The 27,349-nt window shown below is 43.3% G+C and overlaps 1 long non-coding RNA gene across 1 annotated transcript; it reads right to left on the minus strand.

Moving 5' to 3' along the window:
• Positions 1–14,520: 14,520 nt before the first annotated feature.
• Positions 14,521–25,205, minus strand: LOC120919106. Its single transcript, XR_005744513.1, has 4 exons — positions 25,095–25,205; positions 18,908–19,011; positions 15,265–15,351; positions 14,521–14,609 (listed from the first exon to the last, which is right to left on the minus strand). It is a non-coding gene; the product is annotated as an uncharacterized LOC120919106 (long non-coding RNA).
• Positions 25,206–27,349: the final 2,144 nt, after the last annotated feature.

Consider the following 27,349-nt stretch of genomic DNA (forward strand, 5'->3'; position numbering starts at 1 on the left):
GGCTCCTATTATGGATATCACACGTCCCAGCATTGGACCAGTGTGACGTCCATCATAGGATCCGGGACTTCGCCACGCTGGGTAAGCGGGAGATTCCTGCTCTGTGTAATCCAGCAGCGCTCGTCTCCCCTTCCCTTCAGAGACAGCATGTCCACCACCAGGATCCGCCCCAGGGCAGGTGGCCTGTTTGGCCCTGTATAGCCCCAAGTTCCCAGCCAACCTCAGGCTTTGGGGCTAATAATTCTGAACAATACAAGACTCAGGGCTTTTTGGGGGCCCATTCGGGGGGCTATAACCCCGGTCAGCTCCCAACACCACTGGTGGGGCTGAACCACAACCGCAAACCAAATGCTGGACTCTCAGTTATGACTCAGTCCCACAATGTAATATTTTCCATTCAGCAAATAAAAAACAAACAAAACCAGGTTTCAGTAGTAGGTAAATACCTGCCAGCAACTGCTATGCCACCCTCTGAAAATCAATGTTTGTTCTCTGAAAAGTGGCCTGGATCTCTTTTCAGAGGGTGGCAAGCGAGATAGCCAACATTAAACAATGTCCTTTATTTCCAAAAATTAGTCTATAAATATCCACTACCTATAGTTCTAAAGTTAATCACAGCCAGTCAGCCAATGAGGAGAGAGTGGGGGCAGCGCTGAGCCGCGCTGTGTAATATTGAACACACAGACCGAGGCTCGGGAGTGAGCCTATACAAGTGTACTCCATGATGGGGAGAAGCCAGTAATGACCAGTTGGGAACCCGAAAAAAAACCCCACAAAGGATCAGGGCAATTGCACAAAGCAGGTAACATTTCCTTAAGGATCACTTTAAAGTGGAAGTAAAGTTGCTGTGTAATCAAATGGCTGACAGACAGGGTATTTACAGTGCCTTGAAAAAGTATTCATACCCCTTGAAATGTTCCACATTTTGTCTTGTTACAACCAAAAGTGTAAATCTATTTTATTGGGATATTATGTGATAGACCAACACAAAGTGGCACATAATTGTGAAGTCGAAGGAACATGATAAATGGGTTTCCAATAAATAGCTGAAAAGTGTGGCATGCATTTGCATTCAGCCCCCTTTAGGTCTGGTTCACACCTATGCAGGTTTGCATATTCCAGGTGCATTTTTATTTTTTCGATGCACGTTTTTGATCTATTGAAGTCTATGGAACAAAAAAAACAAACATAGAAAAAAGTCCCTGGCCCTTTTCATTAAATTCACAGATGGGAACGTGACCCATAGGAAACCATGTTAAATGGACTGTAGTGTGTTTCTGCAAAACTGAAACTGCACTGAAAAATGCAAAGATGTGAACCAGGCCTTACTCCGATACCCCTAACTAAAATCTAGTGGAACCAATTGCCTTTAAAACTCACCTAATTAGTAAATTAGTCCACATGTGTGCAATATAATCTCAGTATAAATACAGATGTTCTGTGAAGCCCTCAGCGGTTTGTTAGAGATCCTATACAAACAAACAGCGTCACAAAGGCCAAGTAACACACCAGACAGGTCAGTCATAAAGTTGTGGAGAAGTCTAAAGCAGGGTTAGGTTATAATATATATATATATATATATATATCCCAAGCTTTGAACATCTCACGGAACACTAATCAATCCATCATCTGAAAATCGAAAAGAGTATGGCACAACTGCAAACCTACCAAGACATGGCCAACCGCCTAAACTGACAGGCCGGGTAAGGAGAGCATTAATCAGAGAAGCAGCCTAGAGACCCATGGTAACTTTGGAGGAGCTGCAGAGATCCACAGATCAGGTGGGAGAAAGGGGATCGTGAGGAACGCACAGAGGTCCTGTTTGCGAGAAACCAGGTGGGGGACACAGCAAACATGTGGAATAAGGTGTTGTGGTCAGATAAGACCAGAATTGAACTTTTTGGCCTAAAAGCAAAACTATGTGTGTGGCGGAAAACTAACACTGCACACCACCCTGAACACACCATCCCCACCGTGAAACATGGCGGTGGCAGCATTAGGTTTTGGGGATGCTTTTCTTCAGCAGGGATAGGGAAGCTGGTCAGAGTTGATGGGAAGATGGATGGAGCCAAATGCAGGGCAATGTTAAGAAAACATGTTAGATCTGCAATAGACTTCAGACTGGGGTGGAGGTTCACTTTTCCAACAGGACAACAACCCTAAACATACAGCCAGAGCTACAATAGAATGGTTTAGATCAAAGCATATTCATGTGTTAGAATGGCCCAGTCCACCATATGAGGAATATAAGAAACAGAATCCATAAGGGGGTGCAAGGGGGGGGGGGAGGGGGGACCGGACCTCAGGGGGAGGGGGAGGGTGTTTTTTTTTTGTTTGTTTTTTGCTTGTTGTTTTTTTTTTTTTTTTCCCTTTTCTTTTCTTTTCTCTCTGCTTTTGTTTTTATTTATATTTAAACAGCATAGGATAAGAAGGGTGTGGCTGAGAATGGGGGGGGGCTCAGTCGGACAGAAGGTAAAATGTTTTTGTGCTAATAATATAGAGTGATAGTTGAGCTGTTCAGAATTAAGGGATAACCAGTGGTAAAGAGGATAGGTGTAAAGAATGTAATAATCAGAGAAGTGGATGTAAACTGTAATTTGAAATATTGACATGTGACTGTGTATTAGTGCTTAATGTTGTTAGGATTGCTGTTAACAAAATAAAGAATTAAAAAAAAAAAAGAATGGCCCAGTCAAAGTCCAGACTTAAATCCCATTGAGAATTTATGGCAAGACTTGAAAATTGCTGTTCACAGACACTCTCCACCCAATCTGACAGAGCTTCGGCTATTTTGCAAAGAAGAATGGGCAAAAATGTCACACTCTAGATGTGCAAAGCTGGTAGAGACATCCCAAAAAAAGATTTGCAGCTGTAATTGCAGCAAAAGGTGGTTCTACAAAAGTATTGATTCAGGGGTCTGAATACAAATGTACACCACACTTTTCACATATGCATTTGTAAAAAAATAAAAATAAAAAATAAATTGGAAACCATTTAGAATTTTCCTTCCACTTCACAATTATGTGCCACCTTGTGTTGGTCTTGCACATAAAATCCTAATAAAAATAAATTTACATTTGTTGGTTGGAACATTTCAAGGGGTATGAATACTTTTTCAAGGCACTGTATATAGACAAGGAAAAATATGGAAAAAAAATTGGGACAAGAAAAGTATATATAGTATGTACTCTAACATTAATCTATAGGGATAGAATTTATATTCCAATAGATTTTACCTATACTATGTAAACCCTTACATATAACCAGTGAAGCGACTGGCCTTGAGGTTATACAAAGTTCAGAATTTTTAAAGCTTGTCCGAGCGGTTAGAAAAAAGGGGGAACAGAAAGTCGAAGTTACACTCTGTAGAGTTCACTGAGGTGAGCTCCGAGAGCCGATTGGAGGGAAGGAACACCCCCTCCACACAGCACACAGGAACCCTCTCAAGGATGGGGTGGGGGGGTGGTTACTGCGCTTTGTGGTTGCAGACTCTCACCATGGGGGGGGGGGGGGTCTGATCAATATTCCTATCACACACATTCCTAGTAGAAATGGCTCATAAAAATGGTGGGTGCTGCAGTGATTACCAGTTGGATCCTGGAAACATCCAACAAGCGTACATATTGGCCAGCACACCAAGAATCGTCAAACTACATACAAAAAAGTTTTAATAACAAAAAATCACATCACAAAGGTGCAACGTTTCAGAGTCTCGCAGAGTCTTCCTCAGGCATGTGATCACATGCCTGAGGAAGGGGTCCTGCGCGACTCCAAAACGTTGCACCTTTGTGATGTGATTTTTTGTTATTAAAACTTTTTTGTATGTAGTTTGACGATTCTTGGTGTGCTGCCGAATATGTATGCTTGGCACCTTGGGGGAGCACCTTGTCACCTCATGGGCTGGGGGGGTTGCAGCCTGGCTGGGGCTTAACAGTGCTCCATGAGATCCTGTCCCTGGCCTGGCTCCACCTTGATCACTTTCTGGTGGTCAGAGGGTGGCAGTGCCGACTCGCTCTGCCTGCCGCACAGCCTAGCTCCCAGAAGGCCACACACCCACCGGTCTGTGGCCCAGGGGTTGGGGACCTATGCTATAAAAGGAATATATTTTGTTCATGTTTCACGTATGAGATTTATTACCACAGTCATAAAACCCACAAAAAAGAATGAGGGGGAGAAGAAACAAGAACAGCCAAGTCCATCCAGGAAAAGGGGATCGACTGGGCAATTACTACACATCTCCATATCGATAGATCCATAGATCTACTCATAAAAATGTGTCAAATGCCTTTGAAAAATTAAGCCCATTTGGGATCCTAGGGCCAGATTCAGGTAGAATCGCGGCGGCGTAACGTATCATAGATACGTTACTCCGCCGCAATTTTTCATCGCAAGTGCCTGATTCACCAAGCACTTGCGTAAAAAATTACGCCGGCGGCCTCCGGCGTGAGCCCGCGGAATTTAAAGGGGCGTGTGCCATTTAAATTAGGCGCGCTCCCGTGCCGGACCTACTGCGCATGCTCAGTTTCGAAATTCCCGCCGTGCTTTGCGCGAACTGACGTCATTTTTTCGATCGGCGACGTGATTAGCGTACTTCCGTATTCCCGGACGTCTTACGCAAACGACGTGAAATTTTAAAATTCGACGCGGGAACGACGGCCATACTTTATACAGCACATACGTGTGCTGTGTAAAGTTAAGGCACCAAAAACGACGACTAACTTTGCGACGGGAAACTAGACTAGCGGCGACATAGCGAACGCGAAAATCCGTCGTGGATCGCCGCAACTCCTAATTTGCATACCCGTCGCTGGTTTACGACGCGAACTCACCCCAGCGGCGGCCGCGGTACTGCATCCTAGGATCCGACAGTGTAAAACAATTACACCCGTCGGATCTTAGGGATATCTATGCGTAACTGATTCTATGAATCAGTCGCATAGATACTCTGAGAGATACGACGGAGTATCTGAGATACTCCGTCGTATCTCCGCTGTGAATCTGGCCCCTAGTTCCTAGATGGAAGATCCAGTGTACTTCCCGTATATGCAATAAACTAAAAGCATCACCTTTTCTTTTGAGGAAATTCACCTTCTCAATGCCCAGCAATTGTATAGCTGCGACTTCGCCTCTGTGACATTTGCTAAAATGCCAAGCCCCACACATATCATGTTTCTTTACGGTGTCATAATCGTAATCACGGAGGAGGTCCCACAGTCACTTAGTTGTACGACGCACATTTTGCACAGCATATTTAGAGCAGATAATTATCATTACCACTCACTGTGGATCTGAATCTGCTATAAGGCTTACCTATGGATACTGTGAATATCTCCTAAACGTGCACCGTTTAGGAGAGATTTACTGTTTATATGCAGCCGATGAAATCATCGGCACATGCGCTCAGGGTCCTGTGCCGTGAATGGCGGCTCCCCAGCGTACGCACAGGGGTGACGTCTTTGTGGCTCTGACCAGTCACACAGCAAGAGTCCGCGGACCCGAAAGGAAGACCGGGTGAAGATGAAAGTGGCCACCAGCAGCGACAGCACTGGAAGGTTTCGTTTACAGGCAAGTTTCACATGTGATGCATACTAGCACATTATAGCATTATCTTTCAGGTCAGGAAAAAAAAAAAATCACCAGAAGGTCTATTGCTTTAATCCATAGCCAACTAGCATGATCTATAACCGGGTATGCAAAAAAACCTGGGTATTATTGCCCCAAAAAGACAGCTCGTCATGACACCGACCTCACGCCTCGTCTTTGTACGAGACTGGGATGTATCTTTCAACAATTCTTATTTTTGAGATCTCCAAACTGTACATAGTAGAAAAGACCGTTACACTAATTTCCTTCCTATTCTTAAATTGCTGCTTTTCTAACAATCTACTTCTTTGCACGGTGCTGGCAATGTTGTATGCTCTTCCCACTTGTTCGGAATATCCTTGCTGGAAGAAACATTTATACATTCCTTCAGCTTCTTTTTTTTTTAAGCCCTTGTTCACATCAATGCAATTTGTCATGCAATTTGACAGTTTAAAAATCACATGAAAAGTTGCACCCTATTTTTGGCAATGGAACTGTTCAAATAGTAATGAGTCTAGTCGCAAGCAGATTTGAAAAAGGTTCCTGCACCACTTTTCTGTGATATTGCGACTTGCATTGACTATTGTCAAATGAAGTCGCAAGCCGCAATGAAATTAGAGATCTAAAAAAAAAAAATCGCACTGATCTGCAGCTTTAAAATAGTACGATTTTAAAGCTGCACTGGTGTGAACCAGGGCTTAAATTTGTTTAATCGGAACAGACTTGGCGCATCTTCAGCAACTGTCCCACCGGGCTACCCGTGATTGTATGCCTCCAGGGCACTGAATCCGCTTTCAAAACAGTATTCCCTGAAAGGGGTTTCCTACAAAAGAGTGGCGTCAACCTTCCCCCACGACTAAATGTTAGTAGAACATCCAAACATGGAATCTCAGTGTCACTCCTGTGTCCAGTAAATCTCAAATTTTAAAATCATCATTCAAAAACAGTTTCCAAAGAAAAATCCAGCCCATTAAACACAAAAATCAAATCATTAAAACAAAATAGTTTGATGCTTAAACAAAAGGAGTTCCCATCCCCAAATATGCCAGTCTTGTCCTACTACCCCATATAGAGGTTCACAAGAGGGGATGAGATATATAAATGATTGATTCGCACTGTGGGTTACTGGGTTTCTGTGGCTATATACTACAGTGTGCTAGAATGACTTGGTAGGTTACAACAAAGCGCTGGCTTAGTGCAAAACGTGTTATTTTTTTTGCCTTGCTGATCAGCAACTGCAGATCAAACAGAGGCCAAGATGGCAGCTTCCTGGGCTGCAAAGGATAGAAGGGTTTAGTTCCACTCTAAAGATCTTCTCTCCAATCTACACATACTTATTGTACATACATGTGCACACCAGGTGCATCTTCATATGAAAACAAGATCTATGGCCTCATTTACACAGTGCAAATGTTCTGGCTGCCGCATGAATTCAGTGGACTCCTGTGGCTGGATGTATAAGTGGATGCGAACAATTGAGGTCACGCAGCCTGTATGAAGCAATGCCAGGCTGACAGCTGCTGCTGCTGCAGGTCCCCCCTCGGATGTAATCACACAGCCAGCAATTAACCCGCAGTTACAAATAATCACTCCTGGTTTGTGTCCAAGAGTGATCATCTATGTACTTAGGAGAACTGCGCTGTCTCTTTACATGGACCAGAAGCAGGTTCACCTCCAGCAATGAAATTTTATGCTTAGTTCTCTTGGTTTATAAAAGGGGCTGAGCAGCTGCGAATACCATAATTGACCCTGCCTGTGCTGTGCAGCAAATCTTCATTATCCAGACCTGTCATGGACTGCAAGTGTGAACTGGCAATCGCAATGTCCTCAGTGTCCGTTTTGTCGTGTGAGGGTCCCTCCTTAAAGACGTCACGCGACGAAACTGGCGTAGAGCAGGGCCAGGACACTGGAGGACATCAAGATTACCAGTTCACACTTGCAGTCCATCACAGGTCTGGAGCTGAGCGTGTTACTCCCTAGAGTCGGGCAGGCCTTCTTCAAATGCGAGTGGAATGCAAATAGTTTTTTAAAGCAGAGTTGCAACCAAAAATGTAACTTCCGCTTTTCCGGTTCCTCCCCCCCTCCGGTGTCACATTTGGCACCTTTCAGGGTGGGGAGCAGAGACCTGTCTAATACAGGCATTTGCTCCCACTTCTGGCAATAGATCGCTGCGGAATCTGTTGCAATCTATGCCATGTCTGGCCCCTCCTCTGCCCCCCCATCTTCTGGGAAACACACCGGTCCCAGAAGACAGCAGGAACCAGTGAGCACGCGCTTCTCGCTCATGCGCAGTAGGGAAGCATGCTGTGAAGCCACTAGGCTTCACTTCCTGATTCCCTTACTGAAGATGCCGACGCCTCCACCCAGGAGCCAAGGGACAGATCGGCTTCGGCTGTCATTGATGACCATTTGTGGAGAGTGTGCTCCTCCAGTTGATATATCCAATTATTCATCTGGCGAGTCCAATTGAGAGAGGTCGGTGAAGGATTCACATATTGGTTAAGTTTGCTTATTGTGATAATCACATACGAAAGACTGTTCACTCATTTTGACTTATTATGCATTTTTTGTTTATTATTTTAATATTGTTATTTATCATCTTTTAAACTTTTTTTTATCTCTTCCCGCACCTTATCTCAGCAACTTTATAGTATGTTGCATAGAGTTGATATTAAGCACTAACACTTTATAGATATTGCATATTGAATTGGTTTAACGCATATACACGCAAATGTTTAACAATTGGTTTAAACACACACACACACGTTATTAATTTGTAGTATTCACCATTTCAGATTGTAACGTTTTTGTGTGTGTGAATTAGTGCTATTTTTATCACTTTACATTGTTACTTATTTAGACTGTCATACAGGATCTGCTATCTGTGCTTGTACTAAGTGACTTAGAAAGCATTGAGGCTAATGGATCACAGTGACAGAAACAAGCAGCATGTAAAGAGGGAGGTCATAAAAAAACCCTGTCCATATTTCTCTCAGCACAGAGATGGCTATTATTCTTTATGGCTGTGCCCACTGAGTACAAATCATTAAATCGCATCCAGAGTGTCATAGGATGTAAAAAAGCCCAGCACAAGGGAGGCTTCTACATTGGAAAATGTGGGATTTCATCTGAAGCTTGATTTTCTATGGTTACTTTGATAGGGTGGGCAAAAGGAAAATAGGATTTTTGTACTCACCGTAAAATCCATTTCTCTGAGTTCATAGACGGACACAGCCTTCATTGACCTTAGGGTTATGCTTCTTCCTACCAGGAGACCTAATGTCAAAGAATGCTGTGTCCGTCTGTGATGCATTTGCCTATATGTCTCAGTCTAATTCTCCCTGCTTGCCCTGGGTAATTCTGTCCTCGGCTAACAGGTTATTGACGTGCTAATGTCCCCTCACTATTTCTAAAGGTTAATTGATCTATTGTGTTGTGTGAAGGAGATCTGTGTTTAAGTGGCTTGTGTTAATTATTCTGATTGCTCCAGTAGGGTAATTATCTCTCTATATGCGGGGTCGAGCGGTCTAGTTAATGTATTCAGTACAACTAGTAATCAGCGTCCTTGATGTCATTGTCTAAAGAAAATGTGTTTTCAGACTCGGCTCCGTCGTGTCTGCCTATAATCTGTATGGAAGCCCCAGTGTGAGGGGGCGGAGATTTGTCATTGTAACAGTTTTGGAAATGACATATAAGCTGTGTGATATAACATTAAAGTCTGTCTTGTTCTAGCAGTAAGCCTGAACTAATGTGTGGCTTAATGGGCGATCTCAGGAATATTCCTCCTAGTGGAATATTGGGGTGATGTTCTTATGGAAGAAGGGAATCTTTGACGGGGATATCATACCGATACCGTCACAATTGGTTGGTAGCAGTGGGATTTTCCCTTCTATTCCCCTTCACACCCGGATTCCAAGCAGACACTGGAAGAACTACTGGAAGTTCGTGGAAGGATTGCTAGCAACAAAACCAAGCGGGTCATCATAGCAGAATCAATGGAGATAGACCAGGAGGACGGGATTGCAGCAACGCCAGCAGTACAAGAGATGGAGACACCAGTGATTCAGGAGGAGGAATCGCCAGCCAACAAGCTAATGAGAGAGAAGCTAGCGTGGTTTGGCCCGAACCCAACGCCGGATGTGGTGCTGAAAGTGATGGACCTGTTAGCGGAGGAAAATAAACAAATAAGAGACGCAGAACTACAGAAGGCTAAACAAATAAGAGACGCAGAGCTACAGTTAAAACTGGCAGCAGTCCAACAAGCAGCCGCACATCCTCCAAACAGTGAGTACAGCACAGCAGACACAAGGAAGATCCCGTTTAGCGATTTTAAAGCTTTTGATGAAAAGGACTGTGAGATTGATAACTACCTGGCAGATTTTGAGCGACAATGTAACCTGCACCGAATAGCTAGAGGAGAGTGGGTTGCAATATTGTCAGGCAAACTGTCAGGCAAAGCTTCTGATGCTTTCCGGACCGTGCCAGATCAGGATATCCATAGCTACGCCCGGGTTAAAGAAGCGCTCCTGGCTCGTTATGCAGTAACCCCAGAATCCCACCGACAGAAGTTCAGGGACTCACGCAAAACCACGAAAGACTCTTACGCGGAATGGGCATGCCAGTTGTCCCTGTCGGCCTCTAACTGGGTTAACAGCAGCCAGGCCACCACCACAGAGGACATTTTGCAACTAATGCTCCTGGAGCAATTTTACAATCACATCCAGACGGATGTCAAAGATTGGGTGAGAGATCGCAGGCCCATGACTCTACCAGAGGCCGCGAAGTTGACAGATGAATATGCGGATACTCGCAAGACAAACCAGGTCACACCACGGGTACAACCTCCACGACCAACGGCGCCCTCACACCCACCAGCCGCTAGATACCAACCACCTAACAGACCGATGACATCTAGCCCTCGCTATCCACGCCAGGAGGACAACGAACAACGCTGCTTCCGGTGCAAACAGCTGGGTCACTTCAAGCAGAATTGCCCCATGAACGACAACACCAGGTCAAATTGGTCTCAACCTGGGTACCGCCCACCAGCAGCAGCCCATTGTGTAGACTCGGCTTGGGATCTCCAGGAGCTGGGTCCGGAAGAACCATTGGACACCATTTACGAAGTCCTCACGGTACAATCTGGTATTACGGACAACAGGGAACACCATTGTCAGCTGGTCATGGGCGACAGCCCTGAGCCGGAGGGGCCCTGGAGGGAGCGGGGCAGAAAGAGGCACCGCCGGCTACCCCCCAAGAAGAAGAGGTCCTGGAAGCCGTATAACAAGCTGACCTGGGAGGAGAAGAAGCGACTGGAGGAGAGGGAGTCGCAGCGGGCGTCGCAGATGCGGGCCGAGATGTTCGCCAAGGGCCCACCGGTGGCCCCTTACACCACCACCCAGTTCCTGATGATGAAGGACCACGTGGAGAGCCTGCAGGACATGAGCAAGCAGGAGCTGATCCGTGAGTACATGGAGCTGGAGGAGTGCATAAGCCACATGGAGGAGGAGAACAACCACCTGAGGTCACAGCAGGCTGACCCCCCCAGGCTCCATGAACTGGAGATGGAGCTGGAGAAGCTCAAAGAGGAGAACTGGCGGCTGCGGAGGGAGCAGAGGGTGGCTGACCCTATGGGGCCCTGATCCCCCCCCCCCCGAACTCTGAGCACCGGTGCTACAGCATTTCAACAAATATAACTTTTCCTTTTTATGAATCTCCTGTGACTGTCACTTCAGAGCCATAACCTGCCCCTCCCATAGCGGGACACCTAGATGGCGGCGCACAGACCCATTCGCCGTCTTCACACTGACTTCTGGTGACTTTGCAGATCGCACAAAGACTTGGGGACTGACCGGCGTGTGATCTGACGACCCGGTGGCATACCTGAGTCTGAAGCAGTTGCCAAGGGAGGTCAGTCACGCCAAACGGAGTTAACCTCGGACTAAAAGCTCTAAACCCGTCAACCCTACTGGACCAGGGAAGGTCCAACCGGGTTTGCCGTAGCAGGGAGAAAAAGGGGGGCCATTGTGATGCATTTGCCTATATGTCTCAGTCTAATTCTCCCTGCTTGCCCTGGGTAATTCTGTCCTCGGCTAACAGGTTATTGACGTGCTAATGTCCCCTCACTATTTCTAAAGGTTAATTGATCTATTGTGTTGTGTGAAGGAGATCTGTGTTTAAGTGGCTTGTGTTAATTATTCTGATTGCTCCAGTGTGGTAATTATCTCTCTATATGCGGGGTCGAGCGGTCTAGTTAATGTATTCAGTACAACTAGTAATCATCCTTGATGTCATTGTCTAAAGAAAATGTGTTTTCAGACTCGGCTCCGTCGTGTCTGCCTATAATCTGTATGGAAGCCCCAGTGTGAGGGGGCGGAGATTTGTCATTGTAACAGTTTTGGAAATGACATATAAGCTGTGTGATATAACATTAAAGTCTGTCTTGTTCTAGCAGTAAGCCTGGACTAATGTGTGGCTTAATGGGCGATCTCAGGAATATTCCTCCTAGTGGAATATTGGGGTGATGTTCTTATGGAAGAAGGGAATCTTTGACGGGGATATCATACTGATACCGTCACACCGTCTATGAACAAAAGAGAAATGGGATTTTTTTTCTTTCACTTGGTTTTTAAATCGAGAGGATAGTATATAACCCATAAACAATACAGCCGTCAGGCCCATTCAACAAGTTTTCGTTTTGCATACACATGAAAAAGGAAGGTACAATTGTTATAACTAGAGGAACACTGCTCGCCAGTACGTAGCACAGAGACCTATAGAGTAGACAACTGCACTTAGTGAACCCATAGAAAAAAGGAATGGTTGGCACATTGGTCTCAACCTAGGAAAGCATTCCAGAGAACATCACAAGAGAAGATCATGAATTGAACCGCAGCTCAGAACATAATGTGTCATCAACTCAGATCAGTTCACCAAAAATTGTGGTGTAATGACCTCTTCTAGCTTATGGTCGTCTATGAGAAGGGGGGGGGGGAGGATAGCCCCTTAGTCTGGCTTAGTAAACAGAAAGGAGTGCGTTTTTCATTTATCATCATACCTTGTACATAACACTTAAACCTCATCGAAGCAAAGTACTGGTAATTTCTATGCCCTCGCTATCAATTGTTTTTTCGCCATGAAGCTATGAGTAATTAATGTGTGCTCCTGACAGGGGGCATGTTTGATCGAAATAAAAAAAGATGCACCTCTGCGCTGTGGTGGGGCGGCAGACGACACAGATAAGCAATATACCAAACTTATAAATAATCTTAAGAAAAAGTGTGTAGCGCCAAAAGTTAATGAACAGCGATGAAATGTGACAGCACATTGAAATAAAGTCCAAAAAAGTGTTAAAGTGAAAAAAAAATAAAATAAATATATATATATCTATATATATCTATATATATCTATATCTATATCTATATCTATATCTATATCTATATCTATTTTTTTTTTTTACACACACACGTCCAATCTTGAATGGAAATCAACAATAAAAAAAAACAATGTAGTGAAAAATATAGATTTAAATGCACAGTCCCATGATAGGATGAGCAATATAAACTTATTGGTGAAAACGTCCAGTGCAAAGACGTGTATAAAAAAATTGGTGGTGACTTTCGAAAGTGAAGATGTGATCCGGTACAGTGCTCCAGAATCATCCACCGCACCCCTGTGAAATGGACACTCACCGGAAAAGCTGGCTGCCGTTACAGCAGCAAACACGCACTTAGTGTAGATCGGGCATGTTTGATCGGTTGATGTAGCAGCGCTTCCCATGGATTCTTTCATCGGTTATTATCCACTTGCTGACAAGACTGGAACTTTCCGTTTACAACTTTAAATTAGCATTTTTTGCTAGAAAATTACTTAGAACCCCCAAATATTATATATATGGACATATATATATATATATATATATATATATATATATATATATATATTTTTTTTTTTTTTAGCAGAGACCCTAGAGAATAAAACGGCAATCATTGCAATATTTTATGTCACACTGTATTTGCCCATTGATTTTTTTTTTTTAAACACAATTTTTGGGGAAAAAATAAATTTTAATGAATGGAAAAAAAAAAATACAAATAGTTATGCCCATTTTTTGTATAATGCGAAACACGTTGTTACACTGAGCAAATAGATACCCAACATGTCATGCTAAAATTGTGCTCGCTCATGAAATGGCCACAAGCTAGGGTACTTCAAAATCTCCATAGGCGATGCTTTAAAAAGATTTACAGGTCAAAAAGACCCCAGATCTCTCATTTATTTTTAAAAGAAAAAACATTTAAAATTGTGACACTGACTTAAAAAAAAATACAAAAAAAAAACAAAAAAAATGTCTTTATGTCTGAGAACTGGAAGTGATGTCAGAGGTTGCTCCAGGCCTCCAGGTGCTTAGAGCGGGGGCCATCTTGACCTCACTGGACTTCCTGCCTAGCCATCGTCCACATCGGATTGAGTCCAGGTTTACCGACGGCTCCGGTAAACCCGAAAACAACCAGGAAGCGGCGTGGGGGTGAGTAAACCCCACCCATCATCAGAAGGGAGCACACCGTCCTAAATCCATGAATGTTCAACCAATGGAAGCTCTGAGGGGGTTATTCATCCCAGGAGGGAAAAGAGAACAGTTCAATATCTGCACAAGTGCCAGTTATGGTTATATTAAATCGGCCAAGTATTTAATGGAGTCCCAAACTGCTGCGGGGTGAGTCAATACTGGGTTAAGAGCTTGGGGCCGTAACACGGGCAGGATCCAAAAGATAGAGGATAGGAAAGGCATCTAATATATCACGAAGGGAAATGGAATTTGTTTTAAAAAAAAAGTCCACCCACCCTTTAAAGAGTATAAATCGTTTTTTTTCCTTAGAAACCCTGATTGTGGATTTTTATGTCAACCTCATTGTTTAAAAAAGTAATCATAATTCATAATGGACATATTAGTATTTATTGAAAAGTACAATAACAAAATGGGCTGCACATCATACAAATCCATCAAAGCAAGGAGCTCTAGTCATCTGCAAGAAAATAAGATATAGAAAGAGATTACAGATAGATGTATATAACTGTAACAATAAAAGCAACAGCATTTAGTTGGTCAAAAAATAAATAAAAAATCACCCCAAAAACTATCTTTATATCCCAATAAATTGCAACATGGTTTTGAATCTTGCCTAATATGACAACATGTGCAGCCACAGAAATGATTGCATTTGGAGTTCTATTTGTGTATGTACAAGTAAGAGTAATGACAGAACTGCCATAGGACATCCTAAGTTACATTTAGGCAGGATTCAACAGACCAGCATGTTGCCCATATAGTTCAAGGAACCTAATAGTAGGAACATCTTGACTTTACTTGAAGTAAAGGGAAGCTGAAAGAGTGTGCCATGTGTTATCTATTGCCTTTTTAAAAGCAACACCCCTGAAAATATGAAAATACAACTAATGAATTATGGTTACTATTATATTAATTATTTTTCAAAGATGACTTTTACTAATCTGTTAAAATTTAACAAGTAGAAATATTCCTATTGAAAGTGGTTCTAAAGCCTTAAAAGAGTCGAAATTTGCATATAACTAACCAAAATTGTAGTTTTAAAAGGGGGGGGGGACATACAATGGAAACAGTAGGCAATAATTACGTTATGCAATACATTAATTTATACTTACCCTATAATTTACCATGGTATCACTGGTTTATTCCAACCCATTTCTTTTTTTATATTCTGCAACATCATCACTGTGCTGCTTGAATAGCTGTAAAAAGGTAACAAAAGGGAAGTACTATTTATTTTACTAGGTTTATAACTACATTGTTTATACACGGTTGAGGATAATTTTCTGTTAAAGTAAAAATGTGCTGACAAAGTGATAACATGTCTACATAGTAGGTACCCAGAGAATTCTGTTATGAGGTCATGTTACTTTATTGGCCCTGAACAGTACAATCCAGCATATAGGAGCTCCTATAATTTGCCTCTTGTAGGAGTTTCCTGTATCAATATCGGTCATTGCCGTTCTTCATCTCCTAGACCAGGGATTTGCAATTAGCGGACCTCCAGCTGTTGCAGAACTACAATTCCCATGAGGCATAGCAAGACTCTGACAGCCACAAGCATGACACCCAGAGGCATGATGGGACTTGTAGTTGTGGAACAGCTGTAGGTCCGCTAATTGCATATCCCTGTCCTAGACCAATGTTACTGGTGTAATCTCCAACCCCTCCTATAGTTTTCTGTAAGCAGCCTGTAGTGGGTGCCCCTGCTAGATCTTTCCCACAGCTCTGCTCTCTTCACAGGCTGTGTACAGCACAGTGATGATGTCACTAATATGCTACATTCACACTGGCGATTATGGCTGGTGTGACTTGTAGCGGCAGGATTTTGAGTTTCCTGCCATGGCTCTCAGCAGCTATAGTAATAAGAAGAGATCACTCGGGCAGGGTGGAATGTGCAGCGGCTGGGCTGTTAGCAGGTAAAAGCAGCCTCAGCTCAATTCATCCAGAGCACATCCCCAACATGTTTCACCTCGCACCTGGGGCTTATTTGTGGAGAACATCTCCACGATGAAGCCCCAGGGGCGGAGTGAAACATGTTGGGAATATGGAATGGTTGAATTGAGCGAAGGCTGCTTTTACTTGCTAACCACTTGGGCCGGCAGCTGGGCTATCTTTTCCTATTTTTGCATTTTGGGTCTGGATGGACCACTCCTCAGCCTGCACCCTTACTAGTCAGCGGCATCAAACTCTTTGGACCTTGATATCCTAAGCAGGGACCCTTAAGCATTTTCGTGGCTAAGTGCGGCTGCCAGCCCGCTCACTAAAATGACAGCTCGCTTGCAGCCACAGCTATTCTTGCTATCAGCACAGCCAGTGATTACCGCTGAACTCACTTTGTGTGTGTCCAGCAGCAAACACTACAGGTAATCCAGAGAGCCATGAACAGCTGCATCCGCTGCCGACCTGCCATTATGGTGAATGGGGCGGGTGGCCGCACCGATCCGATTCCTGCCACTACAATTCACCCTGGTCCTAATCGTCGGTGTGAATGTAGCCTTACAAGGCAATGGGTTTACAACACAATTTGAAGTACACACAAAATTAGGGCTGCAACGAACGATAATTTTCATAATGGATTAGTTGGCCGATTAATCGGTTAATAACTTTGCAATTTGCATTTTTACTTGTTGTTGGGCCCAATTTGTTGTTGGACAGATTAAAAAAAACACAAATTGCTGCAAAAACGCAATAAATGCGTTTCTGCAGCCTCTCCATTGAAGTATATTGAACCAAAAAAAAAAAAGAAATGGCACCATTTTGCACTTTCCAAATATGCAGCAGCTGAAAAAAGCATAGATGTGAATGTGTCCCATAAGAAACCATGTAAAAGAACTGTAGTGTGTTTCTGCAAAAAGCAACAAAAAAGGTGTAACCCAGGGCCGAGATGTTTAGTAACATAATGGCATAAAAAAAAAAAAAATTGTACAAAAAGAGCAAATTGCTACTGTAAGACCCGGTTCACACTGGCGCGACTCGTCAGGCGACACAGCCGCCTGACAAGTCGCGTCCCATTGTAGTGAATAGAACCGTTCTAATAGGAGCGACGCAAGTCGCTCCGACTTAGAAAAAGGTTCTTGTACTACTTCGGGGGCGACTCGGGGCGATTTGCATTGACTTCTATACAGAAGTCATTTTGCAAATCGCCTTGGAAGTCGTTTTCAGGTCGCCTGGCCGAGTCGCCCCCGAAGTCGTGCCGCCCCTGTGTGAACCGGCTCTAAGGGGTACATTTTTTACTGTGGGACTGAAAGTAATATTTACAGTAGCAATTTGCTCTTTTTGTACCATAAAGGGATAATTTTATTTATTTTTTAACCCCATTATGTTACTGGCTGATTAATGGATTATAAAAATAGCAATAGATTAATTTCATAATCGATTAATTGTTTCGGTCCTACACGAAATTTATTTGTAGCCTTTGTGGCTACTGAGGCTATTGTTTGTGGTTTTGTTTATCGTGGCTATTTTTGGACCGTAAAATACTAGTTCTTAAACTTGGTGCATATGCACTATATGTCATGACAGGTAACTAGGGCCGAAACAACTAATCGATTATGAAAATTGTAATCGATTAATTTCACAATCGATTAATCGGCCAGTAACATAATGGGGTTAAAAAAAAAAATAATAATTAGCCCTTTATAGTACAAAAAAGAAAATCGCTACTGTAAATATTACTTTCACTGTCCCACGGTAAAAAAATTAACCCCTTACAGTAGCAATTATTTGCTCTTTTTGTACTTATTTTAGTTTTTTTAACCCCATTATGTTACTAAACCTCTCAGGCCTGGGGTTACACCTCTGTTTTTTGGTGCTTTTTGCAGAAACACACTACAGTTCATTTACATGTTTTGCTATGGGACACGTTCACATCCATGATTTTTTTTTCAGCTGCTGCGTATTTGGAAAGAACAAGGACTTTTTAACGCAAAACTGTGCCATTTTGTTATTTTTGGTTAAATATACTTCAATGGAGAAGCTGCAGAAAAGCATGTAATGTGTTTTTGGGGCAATTTGTGTTTTGTAATCTGCCCAACAACAAATTGGCCCCAATTTTTTTTTAAATGCTATTTTTTTTTTTTAAGGCTATTATCCGATTAATCTAAACAATAATCGGCCAACTAATCGATTATGAAACTAATCGATTATGAAAATAATCGTTAGTTGCAGCCCTACAGGTAACCCACTTTCACACACTGAGGCCCCGTACACACGACCGAGTTTCTCGGCAGAATTCAGCCAGAAACTCGATCGGAGCTGGATTCTGCCGAGAAACTCGGTCATGTGTACACTTTTCACCGAGGAAGCTGACGAGGAACTCGTCGGGCCAAATAGAGAACATGTTCTCTATTTCCTCGTTGTTCAATGAGGAAAGTTGGCTTGCCGAGATCCTCTGCGGCTTCAACACAGAACTCGACGAGGAACTCGATCTGTTTGGCACGTTGAGTTCCTCGGACGTGTGTACGGGGCCTGACACATCTCCAGGGAAAGTGGATGTAGCTTCAGAAAAAAAGAGGGGTGCCACATGATCAAAAAGACATTGCATGAAGGGTAGTTCAACAAATCTGCCATAAGTGCAAAGATGTGAGGATTTATTTTATTGGAGCCCTCCTGTAGTGAAAGTCTAAGTTATTGTATTTTCACAGACGAGGACACGTATGGTGGTATATCTACCAATTCTTGCCTACCATAACACCAGATACTGTCCCCCCCCCCCATAAAATACAGAAAATGGATACATTAACATTAAATACTTACGAGAGCCCAAAGAGCGAATGAAGTTCCAAACGCTAGGCTGACATTAAACCAGTTTGGACTTGAAGGGTCGTATCTTTTTGCTGTAAACATCGACCGAGCAAAAACTGAAATGACACAAATGTATGTTAATTGCATCAAGGACTTGACGTATCCTTCACATGTGCACTCATGCTTGGCAGAAGATGTTCAGAAAGTACGATGATATCAAATAAACAAGGTTCATAGAGCCCGCATAAGATGCACACAACATTTACCCCAGATTCACTCTTTTTCCCAACTGAATCCAATCAGAAACGTGAGAAAGTTGGGTGAAAACACACACCAATATATTTTTTAAATTATAATATGTGTGTATATATATATATATATATTTTTTTTTTAATACAATCTTTATTTTGTTTTCAAACATATGCATAACATGTACAGAGCGATCAGGGTTGGCCACTACTCGTAGCAATTGAACAATAAAATCGCATCATACATCACTGATCACTTTTACATAGAACAAAAAAAAAAAAAGGAAAATAGTATAGAATGGGAAGTAAGGAACACCGCAGACTCCAAGATGTCCTGCAGACTTGGCCTAGGATACCATACCAGGAGTCAGCAAAATTGTAAACGACAATGTTCGTCATAGGCCAACCCAGCAGGGAAGTGAGGCCATAATAACCACTGTATTAATCAGGGATATAATCGGTGAACCATAAGATGGGGACACCACATGGGAGGGTTACCCTTGTGTCCACGATATGGTGCATTGCGAGCCAGGGGACACCTAAGCAGCCGCCTACGAATATCTTCTACAAAGTGAGCATTGGTTCCCCAGCAAATATCTCACATGCAATATAAGAAAAATAAACACTCCAAAAAAAAAAAAAGGAGAGGGAGAAGTAGGGGAGTGTAGAGGGGTAGTGGACACTTCTTATAACCATTGCAGTTCTCGAGACCTCTCACACGGGCAAGCAACATTATACAGACAGAGATAAAAAATAACAGTAAAAAAAAAATAGAGATCACTACTCAGAGATCAGGAGAATGATCCAAAGTTGGGGTCATCCAATTTCAGGAGGGTAACATCTAGGCTGGATGGAATATAGTCTGAGGTCACTGTATGTTCTTGCCAAGTCGCCCAAGTCGTATGGAACTGCTCTAAAGTATCCCTGAGCCTAGGTTCCCACTTGTGCGAACACAGACATTGCATGTGATTCGCACCCGCACTGAGGTGCCGATCGCATTCGATGTCTGTGTAATGCGAGTTCAGCCATACAGATGTATGGCTGAACTTGCACTGGATTCACATTTTGTCCCGCACTGGAATCGGATCGCATGTGAACCTAGGCTGCAGGTCGCTACCCATTCCTCTGCCTCCATAATCTTGTTCACTTTCTTAAACCAATCCTCACAACTAGAAACCCATGCCTGCTTCCAATATATTGAAATTACATGTTTGGCAGCGTTCAGTAAATGTAGTAAGGAACTTTGTATTGGCTAAGCGGCATATGAAGGAGTAATGCCGCGTACACACGATCATTTTATAGCATGAAAAAAAACATTTTTCAGCATGTCCAAAACATGACGTTTTCCCAACTTCATCATTAAAACGACGTTGCCTACACAACATCGTTTTAAAAAAAATGATCTAGCAAAGCGCGGTGACGTACAACACGTACGACGGAACTATAAAGGGGAAGTTCCATTCGCCTTTGGGCTGCTTTAGCTGATTCCGTGTTAGTAAAAGACGATTCGCACTTTTCTGTCTGTTACAGCGTGATAATTGTGCTTACTCCATTATGATTGGTAGTTTTACCAGAACGAGCGCTCCCGTCTCATAACTTGCTTCTGAGCATGCGCGGGTTTTTACGTCATTTTAGCCCCCACACGATCATATTTTACAACCCGAAAAACGACATAGTTTAAAACTACGTTAAAAAATGCAGCATGTTCCATTTTTTTTTTGTCGTTTTTCAGAACCTGAAAAATTATGTGTAGCCCACACACGATAATTTTAAATGACGTTTTTGAAAAACTATGTTTTTGTCATGCCGAAAAATGATCGTGTGTACGCGGCATAAGTGTTTTGGGGACAAAAGAACAGCTATGTCCAGGGTTTTCTCAATCTGAGTCTATCCAGAAAGCCTGAATCGCAGGACACGCCCACATTATGTGGGAAAGCAAAATTTGTTCGCCGCAGCCCCGCCAGCAGACATCATCGACAGAGGGGTAAATTTGTGCCAAGGTAGTTGGAACACGATAATAATGTGTCAAAATCTTATAAAATTATTTTCTTAGGATTTAAAATCCCTGGAGCCTTTGTGTGCTGCATCTAGCTAATAATAAGAAATGAAAGAAATAAAGTAAGCTGCTGATATATCTGATCATCGACTGATGAGAGTGGCTTTATAGCATCATATGAGTGTAACTTGGGACCATGCTGGCCACAAAACTATTAGTTTCTACAACATTCCCCAACAGTTCCAGAATATTTTACCTAGTGTGTCGGTTGCCAAGCTGTTCTATGGCGAAGAGATAATTTATCTCGACTCAAACAGTAGAAAAATGTAGTAACACTGGGCCAGATTCACAGTAGAGATACGACGGCGTATCTCCTGATACGCCGTTGTATCTCTGAGATACGCTTGTCGTATCTATGCGGCTGATTCATAGAATCAGTTCCGCATAGATAGCCCTAAGATCCGACAGGTGTAATTGACTTACACCGTCGGATCTTAGGATGCAATTCTAGGCCGGCCGCTAGGAGGCGATTCCATAGCGGTCGGCGTAGAATATGCAAATGACTAGTTACGGCGAACCACGAACGTACACTTTACCCGTCGCTCTAACTTTACGTTGTTTCCGTCGAGATACGCCGCGTAAAACTAAGGCTGCCCTCTAGGTGGACTAGCCAATGTTAAGTATGGCCGTCGTTCCCGCGTCGAAATTTGAAAAATCACATCGTTTGCGCAAGTCGTCCGTGAATGGCGCTGGACGCCATTTACGTTAACGTCGATACCAAGGACGTCCTTGCGACGTCATTTAGCGCAATGCACGTCTGGTAATTTTCCCGACGGAGCATGCGCAGTACGTTCGGCGCGGGAACGCGCCTAATTTAAATAATGCCCTCCCCATTTGAATTAGGCGGGCTTGCGCCGGACGGATTTACTTTACACCGCCGCAAGTTTACAGGTAAGAGCTTTGTGAATCAGGCACTTGCGCTGTAAACTTGCGGCGGTGTAACGTAAATGGGATACGTTACGCCGCCGAAGCATAACGTAAATGTCTGTGAATCTGGCCCACTGTATGCAAATTTAAACATCTACCTAAACGACATTTCGTTTGCAAAGGCACTGTGTAACAAACGAGGCCTAATTTTTTATGTAAAAAATATTTGTTCTCTATTTTTTATCCGTTGTTAGATTTCACTGCAGCCATATGTCTACATGCATGCATGCCAGCGACTGCTATAGGGCATTACTCAGGGCAGGTTTTCTAATGGCGACAACAATCATTTAAAAAAATATATATGTTGAAAATGTAGCTTTCAATGGAAGCCTGTCTCACAGGGTGACAACGCCAGAGTTCAACTGGAAGACAAAGGCAGAGTGTTGTCACCCTATGGCAGGAAAGACTTTTAACTATTTTATTTCAGCAATACAAAACCAACAAAATGTGTTTAAAAACATAAAACTTTTACATGTCTTGCATTTTTTTATTGTTAATATTAAAATTAATCTAAGCCCACATCGTATCCTGTCATTTATGTTCTTCTCCAGCACTCACAGAACATGTTGCATTATGTAAGAGTAATACAAAGACTTTGAATGGGAAAGAGGCCAGAAAGTGTGGGCGGTTGTTGGGACTTCTTCAATGTGCTAAAATGTTAGCAGAGATGTTAAAGTGGATCTAAACCCCAATTTTTTTTTTTTTTTATGTCACAATGTAGAGTATAAGATTTCCTATCATCTGTGCCCAGTCTTGCCACACAGAGTTAATCCAGCTCTGAGCAATCCTCTTTTATTGTTCAGTGAAAATTAACAGACTTCCAGATAAAACCCTGTCTAAATACACAGTATAAAAAGTGATAAATCCACCCCTCCCCCACATAACACATCCTGGTAATATACAATGAACTGTGGATCACCTCATATTATGATAAACATAAAATATGATAAACATGTCCAAGCTAGATATGTAAATAACCTGTCACTCAAAGCAAGGAGAGAGGAATGGACTTTGTATTTAGACAGGTTTTTATCTGGAAGTCTGTTAATTTTCACTGAACAATAAAAGAGGATTGCTCAGAGCTGGATTAACTCTGTGTGGCAAGACTGGGCACAGATGATAGGAAATCTTATACTCTACATTGTGACATAAAAAAACTGTAATATTTCTACACAAAGGAGCAAGCAGTGGGATACACTTCATTAGAGGCAAATAATGTTACTGAACTTACAGGAGAGATAAAGGGCCAGATTCACGTAGATCTGCGGCGGCGTAACGCATCGCATTTACATTACGCCGCCGCAAGTTTTACGGGGAAGTGCTTGATTCACAAATCCGGCTATTAGTTAGTACATGGTGGGGTTGATTTTCTAAATCGAAGTAGAGCATGCTCACTTTGCACTGTGAATTTCCATGGCGCTAACTTTGCATGGTAAAGCGAACATGCTCTACTCCTTTAGTAAATAAGCTCCATTGGAGCTGCAATAGTTTAGTACAGGGGTGTTCAACCCGCAGCCCCAGAGAGTTTAGTATGCAGCTTGGGCCCATCTGGAGAGACACCGGAGATGCTGTGCAAGCACTGGAGCCATGATGGCCAATACAGGCAATGCACATCTGTAGGGAGTCCGTGCAAACACAGCAGTCTACATTGACAAGCCATGCAAATGCACACAAGGAGGGATGCAGGGCCAAGATGTTTGCAATAGCACAAGCAGCAGGGAATACAGGAGTGCCAGGTAAGTAAATGTTGCATGGCCAGAGATCTGGGGGGGGGTGCTGGGGTGGACTGCAGACCCCCAGATTTAAACTGCTCCCCTCCCCCATAACCCCCTCATACAGCACATATATAGCCTACATTTACGTGGACAATTAGGGCTGGTGCAAATTGTAGCGGCAGTTCCTCCTGTAGCGCTCAGCGGGTAGGTGCATCGAGCAGCAATCACTGCAGGTAATGGCTAGCTATGTAGAGAGCTGCGAATAAGTATGGCTGCCAGCAACCTGTCAGAGTGAACAGGCCCAGCGGCTGCACCTACCCACTGAGAGCTGCAGGAGGAACTGCTCATCAGCTATCCTTATTGTTATGCCGCGTACACGCGATCAGAATTTCCGACAACAAATGTAAGATGTGAGCTTTTGGTCAGATATTCTGACCGTGTGTAGGCTTCATCGGACATATGGTGTCGGGAATTCCGGCAACAAAATGTTTAACAGCTGGTTCTCAATTTTATCTGACAACAAAAGTCTGAAATTCCGACACACAAAAATCCTACGCATGCTCAGAATCATTGAACTTTATTTTCCTCGGCTCGTCGCAGTGTTGTGCGGCACCGCGTTCCGACAACATTTGTGTGAGCGTGTGTATGCAACACAAGTTTGAGCCAACATTCCGTCTGAAAAAAAAATCCACGGTTTTGTTGTCGGAATGTCCAATCGCGTGTACGCGGCATAAGTGTATGTTATGTGTGGCCCAAGACAATTCCTCTTCTTCCAATGTGGCCCGTGAAGGTGAAAAGTTTGGACACCCATGGTCTAGTAAGTAAACCCACATTCCCAACCACAGTCACACATTTAGTCCACATTTATGTACAGGATTAGACTACACAGACTGGTGACAAATGATAATAAAGTGACCTGTATGTCATTCCTTGTGTATTATTATTGAAGAACACACGCCCCCTAGTGGAGAAGATCAGTCATTACCTACAGCTCCCAATGACCAATGTCATCTGGGTCACTTTGGCTGTGTAATTACGGCAGAGATAAAACCCCCTTCTCCGGACTAAGTCTATAAATGATCTCCTATGAAATCCCGGGCAATACACGGAGCATAACGGCTACATCCGTGGAGGACTGCTGCATGCGTAGAGGTCACAGGGAGCCTGTATGTGTATTTTATCACCCTGTCACTTAGTATTATTATAAACGAGGTTCCTTAGACATCAGGTACAGCTAACAATATGACACTCACTTCTGGAGACGGGTCCTCTCACAATCCTCGTTACCGGTGACACCAACATGGCGAAATCAAGTGCGGGCGATCCACTCGGCAATCACTTGTCACTCCTGGCTAAGGAAGAGGAAACGAGCACCGAACTGTAGACTGCATCTCAGACATTACTAGAAGATAGAGAGCTGTTCTGTGTGCACTGTGCAGGGATTTCTATCAATGCTTGAAATTAGATAAAAATCCACAATAAATTTTGGGAGGATGCATTCTATTTTTTCCCCCATGTAAAACATATGACATTATTTAGAGACTGCTCAAAGTTTGGGATAAAAGTGACCTAGCAGTTTTTTGGCAAATTTGTTGAATACAAAAAGGGAGTTATACTCAGGGCCGGGACAAGGGGTGGGCAGAAGGAACAGCTGCCCTGGGCACCGAGGTATCATGTGGGGGGGGGCTAGGGTTGCCACCCATCCAGGATTCGCCCAGACAGTCCGGGTTTCGAATCTTGTGTTCAGGTTTCAGGCGGACTGAAACCTGGATACATTATTCAGACCAGGCTGTGGCTCCCTGAGTAACCAAGATAGTCACATACAAATTTGTTTCCATCCAGGAGCTGTGGGCGGCTGTCAGGAAGCAGGTTTGGTATCACTGGGGTAAGGTGACCAGATTTTTCAAATGAAATCAGGGGACATATTTTTTCTTTACTAGTAATGGCAACAATCAGCGACTATCTGCCCATCGCCGCCCGCCTCACAGCCTGTCAAGTCTCACTCTCCGGGCCCCGGCTACTACTGGATGGGAAGCGGAGGAAGATCACTCCGCCAGGGAAGGCAAGGAGATAGGCAGGTGGCTGGCCAGGATTTGAGCCAAGGCGGAAGAACATGCGAGTGGAGCTAAATGGGCATGCGCCCGAAACTGAAGAAATATTTCCACCGGTCTGACCAGCACATGATCATCAGAAAGGGGCACAGGTAATGGGAAAAATACAACCCCCTATACTAGTAGGCACGGCGGAGCGGGGGGGGGGGGGGTGTAATTCAATTTTTTTTATTTTAATTCTGCACTGATTGTCTTTGAAATTGCCCCTGCCCCCTATTAAATCCAATCTGGGGACAAAACCAGGGACAGACCTGGTCCGGGGACAGTGTCCTCAATCAGGGGACTGTCCCCTGAAACTGGGGATGTCTGGTCACCCTACACTGGGGGGCAGGGCGATGATGTCAGCAAGAGCAATTTGTTTACACCCACTATGCACACCACATTACTACTCTCCTTGGGGAACCCAAAGATGTCTCAGGCCCCTAAAGTGTTTGGGTTTGGCTAGTAGAAAGGTGGCAACCCTAGGGGGGGCACTTTGAGGAGATTGTGGGGGATGGGATTTGTGTTGGGAGGGGGAATTTGGGGCGGCGGCAAGGGGGTAAGAATTATTCTAGCAGAGAAGTAAAACCATCTCCCACACAGTAGTAAAACACTGGGCAGGCAAACAGTTAACCATTTGATCGCCTTTGATGTTAACCCCTTCCCAGCCAGTGTCATCAGTACAGTGAAAGTGCATATTTTTATTACCGATCTCTGTATTAGTGTCACTGATTCCCAAAAAAGTGACGCTTAGTTTCCGATATGTCCGTCGCAATATCACAGTCTCGCTATAGGTTGCTGATCGCCCCCTTACTAGTAAAAAAAATAAATAAATAATGTTTTCCCAGACCAATCCATATACACTTATTGGGACTTTTTTTTCACCACAAATATGTAGCAAAATACATATGGCCTAATTAATCAAGAAATTCGATTTTTTTTTTTTTTAAATATTGGATGTGTTTTTAAAGCAGAGAGTAAAAAATATAGTTTCTTTCTCAAAATTGTCAGTCTTTTTTGTTTAAAGCACAAAAATTAAAAAACACAGAGGTGATCAAATGCCACGAAAATAAATCTCTATTTGTAGGAAAAAAGGGACATATGTTTTATTTGGGTACAGTTTCGAACGACTATGCAATTGTCAGTTAAAATAACGAGGTGCCAAAAAATGGCCTGGTCATGAGGGGGTAAATCTTTTGGAGCTGAAGTGGTTAAAGGGACCACAACTCAAATAGCAGGTAGTGGGGAAATATATAACCTATCCAGGACTCATTGCTGGAGTCCTGTGCATATTGCCACCCCCCCGCCTTCACATGGCAGTATCAGACGCACTGTGGGTCATCCTACAGTGTACCCTACAGAGGGCATCCACATTTTAGTGTTGCTTTCCTGGCCTGTGTTCTACCACAAACTTGAAC

This window comes from Rana temporaria, chromosome 1 (assembly GCF_905171775.1).
Source record: "Rana temporaria chromosome 1, aRanTem1.1, whole genome shotgun sequence".
Lineage (NCBI taxonomy): Eukaryota > Metazoa > Chordata > Amphibia > Anura > Ranidae > Rana > Rana temporaria.